The sequence below is a fragment of the Anser brachyrhynchus genome (genome assembly GCF_964034855.1).
Source record: "Anser brachyrhynchus genome assembly, chromosome: 2".
Lineage (NCBI taxonomy): Eukaryota > Metazoa > Chordata > Aves > Anseriformes > Anatidae > Anser > Anser brachyrhynchus.
In genome coordinates this window covers 72,905,040-72,917,302 of record NC_137695.1, presented here as the reverse complement: position 1 = coordinate 72,917,302, position 12,263 = coordinate 72,905,040, and the positions used below count along the sequence as shown (strand labels likewise).

The window sequence follows — 12,263 nt, the reverse complement described above, 5'->3', positions numbered from 1 at the left end:
AGCATTTCTCAGGCTCCAGCCTATCTTGGGTAAACAGATGGACATGATGTACATGACATGTTTGTCGTGATTTTACCCTCCCATGCTGACTGCATGTTTGTAACTGTGGGTTTTCACTGTTTTCTACATCTTGATTTGGTCTTGTTTTGTGTGTGCTTTTCTAAATTAGATAGTGAAAGAGACATGTATCAGTTCTGTTATTGTTGATCTGTTCTGTTTTGTCTAACACTGCTTCATTTGTTCTCCATAGTTCAGCAATCATCTTAAATTTGTCTAGCAAATACAAATCTACAGCATACAGTTATGTGACCATCCACTTTATCTTAAAACAGTTAATAACATCAAGCTGTAATTTTGAATATAAGCCTCTCCTTCAGCAACCAATCCCTCAAGGAAAACAGTAATAGCAGAAAATAAACTGATAAAACAGGCTCTAGCCTTTGAAGGGCTTATACTCTACATTCCATTGTGTATTTAAGGTCTGTTGAAACAGAAGATGGCCAGCAGCCCCCTGATTTCACTACTTGTATAGGAGCAGCTTCCATTTGTCACGTAAAGACATGATGGCATACATTTCTGCCATTAAAAGTAATCCTATGGCAAGCTTTCCCACTACAGTCACTTGGCTTTTGCTCGGAGTAAAAAGCTTTGCTTCAGTGTTGCGTTGACATCCTCCTCATGCCAATGCGTAGGTACTACCAGCACCATGACCTCATTAGCAAGCATCTATCAACACACCTCTGTAAGCAGCAGAAGGTAGGTGGTTGAGGCCCAATCTTACTACACATTCAGAAAGTCATTAATCAAAATGAAGCTCCCACCATCAGACCTACGGTTTACATTAAGCACCAAGGGCATGCTGCTCTAAACAACTGCTAGGGAATCATACATAAAATTACATCTTTTGAAAATACATTCAAATTCGTACAGGATAGAAAAAAACAAGAATTAACAAAAATAATAATAAAATCCCTGGATCAGCAGATCATAATCATACATGTCACTACTTACCAGGCTAAAATCTAAACCAGGCAACATGTGCCCAAACAACACGTGTCTTGCCCAGCACTACAGTACTGGTGAGGTACTTGGCAGTCGACACCCCACGAGTCAGCTCGACGGTGCAGCCTGCTGCAGTTTGACTCTGCAAAACCCAACACCAAACACATCAAAAGAGATCTGCCCCTGATTTATATCCTAAGACAGAAGGGTTTTATTAATAAAACTGTTTCCTCAGACTTAAATTCCATTAACCGTACTTAACAGGGAGTTACTACACATCTTGCCCCCAGGCAAAACCTGACGGCTCCACATGTGTTAAAAATTAGTATCTCTTTACATTTATTGGTGTGCTGAAAAAAAAGTCAAAGGATTTTATTTTCAGATTCTGGCAAGTCGGGAATCTTTCATGTTTGAGGAATCACGTTCCTATCAATCAGTTTCTATTTTGAACTTACACATTTTCATATCACACAACCAATAGCTACGCTTTTATATGAACCGTATTTCTCCATATTGAAGCAAGAAGCTTAGCTGGCATCACTCTTTTAAGAAAGGCAGCTGTGAGATACAAGATGCCATAGAGAAGACTTTAATGTTCATTCCATTCTGCACGAGGTGCTTTTCCCCTTCTTCCCTCTGCGTTTTTTTAAATCTTGAAAGCATTTCCTACTAATGCATGAAACCTCTATTATGCTGCATATGGTTTCTATTTTCAAGTCTCTAATGCTTTCAGGAATTTCTTTGATTTCTCTAGTTGTTACTTCATTCTTGTCATTCCTGATTGACACAAAAGAAATAACCCAAGCCCCTCCTAAGCTTTCCTTCTTTAGTTATGAAGCTGTCTTGATGCAGACAGTACTTCAGAATGGCCTGCCTTTACTGCCCCTGCAGGAAAGAAGGTAGAGCCTTGAATATTGGTTGATAAGTCTCTGTTGCATTTGAATAGCATCCCCTTTTTCTTACTCGAAGCACCCAGGCTTAAACCATTAAATTTGCAGAGCACCCAGGGACTCTACATTCACACCTGAAGACCTAAAGACCTAAGTCAAGACCTAAGTCAAGTCCAGGGATTTTCACACAAATCTGTATATACAAATTCCTGGAAAGAAAAACTCTGAAATTTGTGTTTTCAAAACTGTGTGACATCAACATGAAACATAAAGTTTCCAAGTAGTTAGCAGCTCAGTGGTAGCCAAACCCTTGCAAAGAAGCTCTCCCATGATTTCATGGCAAAGCCTGCTTCTGCCCTGCAGCCTGTTCTTTGTGCAAGCTTCTGTCCCTCAGCGAGCACCATCGGGGCATGTGTGGATGCCAGCAAAAGGGAAGAATTTCGCATTGTTTGGTCTGAAGCTGTCCTGTACACAGGAGGCTCTGATGAAGGACTTCATGGTTCACTGCATGGGGCAAAGCTACCACTGGAACACAGCACGAATACAAGGAGCTTCACTCAGAAAATACGATTTATTCCAGAGGCTTCATGTTGAAACACCAAAACCGACAAATGCTTAAGGACCGTTCTAGTCAGTTCTGAAATTATGGGGTGTGCACGCTGTCATCTCAGGGAAAAGGTATGCTCCAAAGGTATGCCACTTTCTGAGATAAATTTGTCTGTTAGTACCAGGTTGCTTTAGTGGGTGTTGTATTTCAGGTGCTAAGAGGCATGGAAAGAGAAGAAGGGAGAAAAAATAAACACCTGGTCATTGCTTCATGCAATTACTGGGCCAGTAGTTTTACCAGTTTTAATGCTGATTCCTTTTCAACTGGATATGAGGATACGATACTCTCAGAGATTCATATCAACAGGAGAAACTGCTGCATGATTGGTTTTTGGCAGCTATGTATGAACAAATTCCCCAAATTACACAATCAGCTATCTCACACATGAAGCATACAAGAATAGACAGAGCCACCGTGAATTTCCCTTCTCTTTGGGTTTATTCCATCCACAGCACAGCCAGTGCTCTCCAGCGAAACTACAACAGCCACGCCAAAAGGAGATATTCGCTGCGTACAATCCCGTCAGCAGGTCAATCACAAAGCAAAGCTCCTCGCTTGTCCGACGCTCTGTGCCACAAGGAGCAGGCACAGCAAAGTGTAAAAAAAAACTCTGGTCACATCCTGGCTGCCTTCCTCTCCCCCTCCCGCCCCCAGCTAGAGCTCAGGGGCTGTGAGCAACATCCTTGGAGGCACAAAGGGATCCGCAGGTACGGAGAGCAGTGGCAGCAGAGCAGCAGATGCCGCATCTCCCTGCGTACGGCACTCCCAGCCCACGCTCCTGCGTGCCCGAGGGACAAACCCTCCATGCCTGAAGCCTGCCTGTGGCTCTGGGTGGCACCTGGCAGGCAGAGAAGCAGTTCTGCCATGGGTTTGAGGGCTCTGATGGCTTTGCTTCTCCAGAATTGGCCTTCACTGGAAACACCAAGTGGTCGCAGCCAGAGGCCCCGGGGTGTGTGCTCTGCAGCTCACGTCCGCAGCCCCAGAGTGGAAGCAGCAAAACCCCACGGCCGCCCTCCGTTTGGGAGCCCGTTTGCGACATTCTTTTGTCATCTTTGAGCTTGGCGAGCGTATCAGTTCTCTGCGGGCAGAGCCTCACAGGTTGCCAGTTGGCAAAATTACCCGTTTTACAACAGGCTGCAGGAGGGCTGCAGGACCAGGCGCCCCAGTCCTGAGCACGGGCCCCACTGGGGAGGAACGGGGGCGGAGGGGGAACGAGCAGCGGTGCCAACCCCAAGATGCAGCCATCGGAACAAAAGAGCTTTCAAGATGTCGCACTGGCAGGATCCTCCCGGGGAAAGCGAGCAGAGGGGGATGCTCCAGAGGCCGCCCGGCAGCCGGGAGCGCCACTGGCTCCCCCTAGGTGGAAGCGGGGCTTCTTCGCGACATCCCTCGCGTGGCACTGAACCGCAGCGCATAAATCACAGCCCCCCCGCGCCCCTCCGCCGAAAGGCCCCGTGCACGGCCCTGCCGAGCGGGTGCCGCAGCCGAGCACCACCCTGCCCGCAGGGGGGGCCGCGCCGCCCGCCCGCCCTCGCCCCACTTTCTGCGCTCGCTCCCTCGGGGCGCAGCGAGGGGGCCGAGGGGGTTCGGGAGCCCCCCGGGGAAAAAGGGGGGAGCTGCGGGGGGGGTGGGGGGGGGGGTGCCTTTGTTCCTCCCCATCCCCATCCTCGGCGGGGCGGGCCCCGCGCATGCGCCGGGCAGAGACAAAGGAAGGGGCGGCTGCGCCCCCCCGGCAGCAGGGAGCCCCCCCGCGACCCCCACCCCACCCCGGCTCCCCCCCCCCAGGACCGTGCCGGGGGCGTTTGGGACACGCGAGTGCGTGGGGAGAGGCGACACGTCGGGAGGAAAAGGGACACGGCTCCAGGGGGGCGCAGCTTCCTTGATCTTCCTTGGGGGGGGGGGGGGGAGTGAGGGTGACAAATTGGGGAGGGGGGGAATATGTCGGGAGAAGGCATTCGATGAATATTCATGGTCGAGCGCATCCGGGCGCTGCTCCCGCAGCACCGGCACGGCACCGGCACGACACCCGTGGGCTGCCGCGCCCACGCGTGGTGGTGGCGGCGTGGGCAGCCCCCGCCCGAGAGCAAGCGCCTGGGTGCCGGACACAATGGGGAGATAATGGGGAAACGGGGAGAATGGGGACCGCCGCCCCCCGGCACGGCACGGCGCGCAGCCCCCCGCAGCACCGCCGCCCCTATGGGGGGGGCCGGGCTCGGCCGCCCCCGGGCTTCGTTTTTCGGCCGCATCCCCTCGGGAGCGGACCCCAGGCGGCGAGAGGGAACGGGGTGCAAAAGCCTCTCCCCCCCCCCCCCTTTTTTTTTATTATTATTTTATTTCATTTTTCTTCCCACCACACCCATCGCTTCCTGCCACCCCCCAGGGAACGCGCGATCGGGGCGTTTAAATTCCTCGGAAATCCCGTTTTGTGCCTCGAAGGAATTCGCTGCCCGGCGCCTTCCCTCTCGAGGAACCCCGCTCCTCGCGGCACCGCACCCCAAACGCGCCGGGGGAGGCAGCCCCCAACCCCCCCCACACCCAGCCCCCCAGCTTCAGGAGCCCCTCTCCCCACATCTGAGACACTGGGTGGGGAGAAAAAAAAAATAATACAAAATAAAAATAAAGGCAAGGCTCTCCGGTTCTGCCCCGCAAACGGCACGAGATGGGCTCCCCGCGTGTTACCTTGCGTGCCTCTCCTCCGTGCCCCTCTCGTGTCCGCGTGTGGCCGTGTCACCGAGCGCCCCGGGTGGCCCCGTGCCCGCTCGCCCCGCTCCGAGCGCTGCGGCTCCCCCGCTCGCCGCCCGGCACTGGAGTGCCTGGTGCCTGCTGGAGCAATGCCGCCGCTACCGCGGCTGCTGCCTCTGCATTTCTCGCTCTCTCTCCCCCTCCCTCTTTCCCTCCCTTCCCCCCCCCTACCCCCCCTTTCTCTGTGACAGTCTGTGGGCAGTTCAAAAGCCACCCGCACTTATTTATTTATTTCGAGGGCTCGCTGCGCTGCGCAGCGCTCACGCTTAGGGGGCGCACGGAGATGGGGGCTTGCGGCGCTGATCGGGGGTCCGCAGCCGCACCTTGCATCCTAAATCCCCCCACCCCCCCCAAATAAAACCACACACAATGCTTCAGGGGGGAAGGAGCCCGTCGGGGATGGGAAGGGGAGAGGGGTTTGCCCCGAAAAGGCTAGGTGCTGTGATGCCGGAGGGCTTGAGGAGGGGGCGCTGAGCCGGGGGAACAAAGGCGACGGGGGACAGCGGATGGGGGGACGGGGGGGGTGAAGAGACCCGGCTCTGGGGAGCTCCAGCAGCTGAGGGGCGACCCCGAGCATCGCGGGGCCGGGGTGCCACGGCCCGGGGGGCTGGGGGGTGAACGGGGACATTTCCTCGCCGTGGGGCGGGAGGGGCGCGGCCGGGCGGGGACAAAATGGAGGGGGGGGCTCAGGCAGGGGGGCAGGGCAGGCTGTTCTGCTGCAGGGTGGTGGCGTGGGCTTGCGAGGAGGAGCCCTCCCCCTCCCCCCGCTCCCCCCGGGGGCGATGCGGTGCGGTGCGGGGAGGGGGCGAGCAGCCGCGGCAACGGGGACGAGCCCCCAAATATCGCACACCCTCGTGTGCCCGCCCTCACTTCAGTCTCCCCACCATCACCACCCCCTCACACACACACCCTTTTTTTTTTCTTTCTTTTTTTTTTTTTTTTTTCCCTTTAAAAAGCCCCATCTCCGCATCCCTGCTCCCCCCGGCGGCCTAAGCCCCGCTCCGCAGCCGTGCCACGCCTGCCTGCCCAAACGCAGCGGAGGGGCCGGCCCGGCGTTTTCCGTCAAATTGGGGTAATCGAGGAAAAAAAGAGAAGGGAGACCAAAATAAAAAATAAAATTAAACGGGCGCTGGCGGGCGCGGAGCAGAGCCGAGGGTGAAATCCGACTGCGCAGCCCAGCCGGAGCCGCGCCGATCCGGTATCTGCCGGGCGGCGAGGGGAGGGGGTCCACATTTGGGCATTTGGCCGGGAACTAAGCCACAAAATGGGCCGGTCAGGGCTGCTGCAGGCTCAGGGGAAGTCACCCGGTGCCCTTCGGGCCACCACTGTCAAGGTTGTCCTGAAAGATGTCCCAGTTGCTGCAAGGCCAGCGTGAAATAATGGGGGGGGGGGGGGGGGAGGTGGAGAAAAATAAATTGTTGTTGCTGCTACCAGCTTGGGAGGGCTGGGGATCTGTCTGTTTGCTGTTTACACCAGTTGAGCTGGGAGCTGGTTTATCAGCCAGCATCCTTTTAAATACACCTACACATTAGGTTACGTGCCCCTGAACGCACACAACCCCCCCCATCAGAATTTCCACCAAAGGCTCCCTTCAGTTACTTTGCTGCATCAACATGTCACACGTCTGATAAATGTGATAAATGTCTCCAAATGGGGATTTGAAGCAGCCTTTGGACATTTCTTTGTCATAACTAAAGGTGTGTAAAGTATCCCCAGCTTTTCCTCCTGCCCACAAGGAATTAGAGGAAAATGCTGGTATCAGGAAGAAAAAAGCACTGAGCAAGGCACCTGCAGAAGGATGGAGAACTGTCTCTTCTGGAAAAGTAGGTGTGTCTCGGCCCTTTTGTGTACTGTAATTGTTTTATGCTTTTCTGAAATCCTGCTTCTCTGCCTTTCTGTCACTGTGTGGTGACAAGCACCCAGGCAGCCTCCCTCCTCTGTGCCAGCTCCTCCTCTTGCCCCTTGCCTGTTACTCCAGCTCCCTGCCTTCCCCTCCTGCTCCAGCCTTTCAGGCCCAGTGTGGTTCAGCCCTCTCTGCCTTCACACCAACTATCCCGTTTCCACCTTTGCCATTAGGGAACAACTCCAACCCTAGATTCCTGATTCACCCTTTTATTCAGATCCAGCTTGTCCTTCTGCTTGACGAGCAGCTCCGTGCTCTGTGAGGTCTGACAGCAGAGCCGCAAGGCCAGACAGCAGACATCCAACATGCTTGCACGGCCGCCTCTTCCTACCATCCCACCACCATCCCTCCATCTCCTATGGCCCAGCACCGCCGTGGCTCTCCCTGAGCCTTTTCCTCAGGAGATGCTGGTGTCAGTGAGGAGTTCCTGCTCTGGGCAAGCAGGCTGCTGGTCAGTCTGCCCAGTGGGGAGAGAGAAACGACCGGCGGGCAAGGGAAAAAAATCTCCAAGTTAAACATCCCGCCAGAGCTCCTCTCCCAGAATCAGCCCAGCAGGAGGAATCCTCATGGTATGTGTAAGTACATAGCAAACCCCGAGTCCGATAGCCTGGGGCTTTGCGATTTGGGCTGAGCAGCCCCAAGCCTCCTCCTGCCATTGCTTCCCAGCGGAGGCCACAAGAGGGAGCGTTTTGCCCAGTGTATCGGCAGGCCGACTTAGCCCTGAATCTGGGGAAGAGAAGAAATTCGGTTTTCCCTATGTGGGAGTTTTCCCAAGCCCGTTTGCTCAATAAGCATATGCGTAATGACATTTTTCTTTTACCGTGCAGTGCAACTTTTTACTTTCATAAGAGTATTGTTCACTTATAATAACTTTTATAATGAGTATTTAAAAAGCAATTAGAGTCTAATTCCCTGTTGATCCACCGGGTTAGAGTATCATTTATTCTGGGGAAAATAAAAGGTGTAAGGCATATGTAAAATTTTCTATTAGCGGTGGATGTCATTCTCCTTATACACGTAACTACCAGCCACTTCTACTTTAAAAAATTGATTACAATAGTATAGGTAGACACAAATTTGTTGTTGTTGTTTTTCATAGATTTGTAGGCAACACATGTAAAATAAATAGCTTTCATAAAATCATGAAATAGCAACTCTGATAAAAAGCTACTGGAACATCTTGATCCAAATTTAAATCCTGAAATAAAGGCAGATGATAGCCTCTGATAACAGTTCTAATGCTAACAAGCCAAAGTGTTATGGTGGCAGGCATAGCTAAATCAAGTTTTACTAGACCGGATGTTACCATACATAACATAAAAAGTGGCCAGGTAGGGATACGTGTGTCGTGAACCCTGCATTACCCCAATGTTCCTGGCTTTGGCTCAGTCTATAATGCAAAGCATATGTGCCTCCCAGGAGGTCTTGCTCAAGCCATTGAGTTTAAAAGGCTTCCCTGCTACACAGAAGTCTGTGTGCAAGCTTTCCCAAAGATGGATATAGTTGCTGTTCTGACAGTACAATTTATTTCTGATTATCTGTGTTATTTCTGACTCCTACCCCAGTTACCCTAAAGAGTTAGAGTTGCTTATGTACAAAAGAAGCAAATGTGCTCAAATACTGTGAGCTTCTATTATGGCTTATGTATGCCAGGCTTCTCCATGACCATCTATAAGCTGGATCTCGGAGTCATTTCTCCTTTTTCACTTGCAAGTTCCACTGAAGCAACAGCTGAATAATGTATTTGCTGTTTGGCTTCTATGGCCAAAAAATGTCTTTCATGTAACAGCTAGAGGGAGTACATCAGTATCTCGATAGTGATCAGAATTGGCTCCTCAGGTATCTCATTCAGCGACAGGAATGTCAGTAATGTGGGATCAAATGCATGACTGACTGGATGCTCTAACTAACCTGACAGCTGCGATGTAGCACTGAATACTCACAAGGTGGGAGAACGGAGGTGCACAGAAAAGAAAGTCAAACACAGAGGGAAGAAAAACTCTGCTCTAGAGTTTGATGTCTGACCTCTGCACTGAAGGCTGCTTATGTACTTTACTTACTGGACCAAAACATTGCTCCGTTTGAAACACAAGCTGGATTCCCACCTTGTGAGAGAGCTCCTGGCTGTGAACTCTGGAGTAATGGCCCTGAGGACACATTTAGCCCAGACTGTCCCCCTTCACCTCCCCTGGGCCTGCCCCCAGCCTGCCCAGGGCCCAGGACCCCATTCAGCTCAGCCCAGGCCATCAGTCACTGTCCCTGCACTTGCTGCTCTCTGACATCCAGTTTGTCACAGGTGCTTCCCAGCAGCCCAGTTGTGGTCACAGAAAAGAGTTTGTAAACCAGAGCAGCTTTAGTCCTATGCAGCCACAGTTCTTAGTCCCATTTATTCCTTCAAGGCGGTGGCACTAAATTTAAAGCTGTCTGCCTCTCATACCTCACTGCACTATTAGTGCCAAGCACAAGCTGCAAATGGCTTGCTGAGAGTCAAATTAGATAACTGTATTTGAGGTGGTTAAAACTGAAAATATTTGTAAACATTTAGACAGAAGTGGCTCTCCCAGAGAGTAAGAGCCAGATAATGCACATGCCTCAAAACCATTATTCCTCAACCAACCACCAGACATGCCAATAGCGTGAGTTGTTGAGAACGCTCCCACGTACAAAAACATCTGCTCCCAATCAAGAGTCAATTATGGAGATTTCTCTGAAATGGAAATGTTAGCAGCAGATCACTGACAGAAAGGACCCAGTGCTTCAGACCTGGCGGTGCACGTATGAGCTGCCCCATGGTATGCTGTGCAACCACAGCTCGGTGACCTGTCCATTCCACACCAGAGCTGGGCACGCTCTCAAAGCACGCTCCAACCATTTAGGCACGGGATTCTCCGTGTTGGAGCAAGACACACTGTCTACTTCCTGAATGCTTCTTTGAAATGCTACACTACTTTGATATTTTTATTTTTGTGTTTTTACGTGCCAAGCTGAGTTATCAGAGAGGGTGGGTGAGAGTACTTGAGCTTTAAATAAGCCTTGTAATGTGCAGTACCAGCTGTTTGTAGCTGAATGACATAGGATCTGTAGCCAAGCTATACCTTTTGCCTTTATTGGGTGAATTTTGTGGATACTGCAAACGAAAGAACATATGGGGAGTCCTGACATATGGTCAGATCAAGGCCATTGCAGTGCATAAATCAAATGCTTGCACACACAGAATAATTCAAGCCTGACTGAAAAAAACTTTAGAAAGAAAAAAATAAAGGCCAGTGGGATCTGTGGAGATCCAGAAGCTGATAACTGATTGTGCTCCAGCACAGAGGTATCAGGCATCTCCTGCCTTATCAGCTACGGTTCATTGACCGGTGTAACTGAATGACCTCATGCAATGGAGGCAGACACTGCTTTTGCTTGCCAGGCAGCTCATATTTATTTAGAGGCAGGTAACAGCCTTGGAGACAGGCACAGGCTGCTACTGTTACTACACCACCAGTCTGTCCTTCAGTCAGTATCAGTTAATTGCAGTAACAACATCTGATCATGAAAATAGCACCTCCAGTTTCTAGTTAGTGAGTTTAAAAGGTAAGAAATTTGCAGTGGGATAAGCAGGACATAATCCTTCCACATCAAAATCACCAAGAGAGGCTCCACTGCTGGTAGGTCTGACACAAAGCTCACAGGACAATCAGCCGCTTTGACTGGAAAATTATAGCTTTCTGTAAGGAGTAGTTTACAAGCCCATCTGGAACATCACACTTCCCAGGGAAATCAAAGTCACTTGCACCTTACAGAAGAGCTGTGACCAGCAGTCCACAGTGTGACCTTATGGCCAAGTCTTCCTGAACTTTTTGTCCCATGGGACTCCTGTGAAGAGGCATATGGGTTTAATGACAATTAATGAAGTTCATAGCTACTAGCTTGTAGTGACCACATCTGTTGTGTAGTCTCAAGCAAACTTATGTGTTTTAATTCACCTCTCGGGAAAACAAGGCAAATACCACACCTGAAGGGAAGTCAGGTTTTATTAAATGTATCCTGAATTCCATGAGCTCCATAAGCCCAAGGCTGAGATATTAATATGCAAAGATTACAAGAGAAATCATTAAACAGCTTTTGTTCCAAAGGTGGTAGCCACAACATTACCAGAAGGACTTTCAGACAGCCATTTCATTGTTCTGAGAAAGAAAACTGGGCAATGGCATAGTACAAAACAGTTGCCAGTTAGCTGAATGATGAATTGTTTAGAGTTTAAGAGATGCTTGAGCTCTTCTTTGTGCTCTAGCTGCCCATCCTTTCCCTTTCCTTCCCTTACACACCACCCCTTTGGCTTCTTAGCCAGAAAGGCTGAAGTACTCAGAAAAGCTACAGTAGGACCTCATACAGTCTTTCACCAATGCAAAGGGACTGTAAGGGATCTGCAGAAATTCATAATGTAAGTAAAATCAAGTCATAATCAAAACACGAAATCATCACTGTCTCCTTGCTTTTTGGCCTTTCATGTGATTTCCATCTACGTGTCTTGTCTTGTTACAATGTTAGGTCTTTGCAGCAGGGGCAGAAACTTTTAAAGCTCATAGACACCTTTGCGTTGTAGGTCTTAACCAAGTCAAATATATTGATCAGTAAGATCATGGTGCTGGCTAGACTCCTGTTATAGTATAAGGATCACAAAAAGTGTAAGGATGAACCAGGTCCACATAGTGGGATTAAAAGAGCGCAGGAGACAAGAAATCTATATTTTCTGAGTGCTGTTGCCCTCTGTTGCTTGGGTAGCTAATGATGATGCAGATGGCAGGGCACTCAGGCACCATCCCAACATAGCAAGCCCAAACTTATGCATCTGGTAGGATTACTGACACCAGAACTACACCTAGAGCATAAACTTCCTCCTTGCAGAAAGAGAAGAAGATTAGAGTTCAGAAAGAAGCTATGAGAAGAAGAAATGAGTTCAGGAAGAAGCTTACCTTTGCCCAGGTTTTGGCATGGAAACCATCACTACCAAAAATAAGCATTCTTACTGGTGCATTTAGAAAGAAAAGCTGAACAGAGCACATTGAGGCAGTCATCTTCTGTGTAAATATGCTTTTCCACAGCAGATGCAATAGGCTTAGCTTTGAGAATT

At 50.3% G+C, this 12,263-nt stretch overlaps 2 protein-coding genes across 2 annotated transcripts in view; one reads left to right on the top strand and one right to left on the bottom strand.

Annotated features, from left to right (window-relative positions):
* The window catches only part of BASP1 (brain abundant membrane attached signal protein 1), a 51,731-nt gene extending 46,310 nt beyond the window's left edge, over positions 1-5,421 (bottom strand). Inside the window, exon 1 of the mRNA XM_080578625.1 lies at positions 5,179-5,421. The gene's annotated coding sequence lies outside the window, so the exon portion shown is untranslated. The remainder of the gene's footprint in view (positions 1-5,178) is intronic.
* MYO10 (myosin X) overlaps positions 1-12,263 on the top strand; it is a 552,927-nt gene that overhangs the window by 292,290 nt on the left and 248,374 nt on the right. The gene's annotated exons all lie outside the window — the stretch shown is intronic.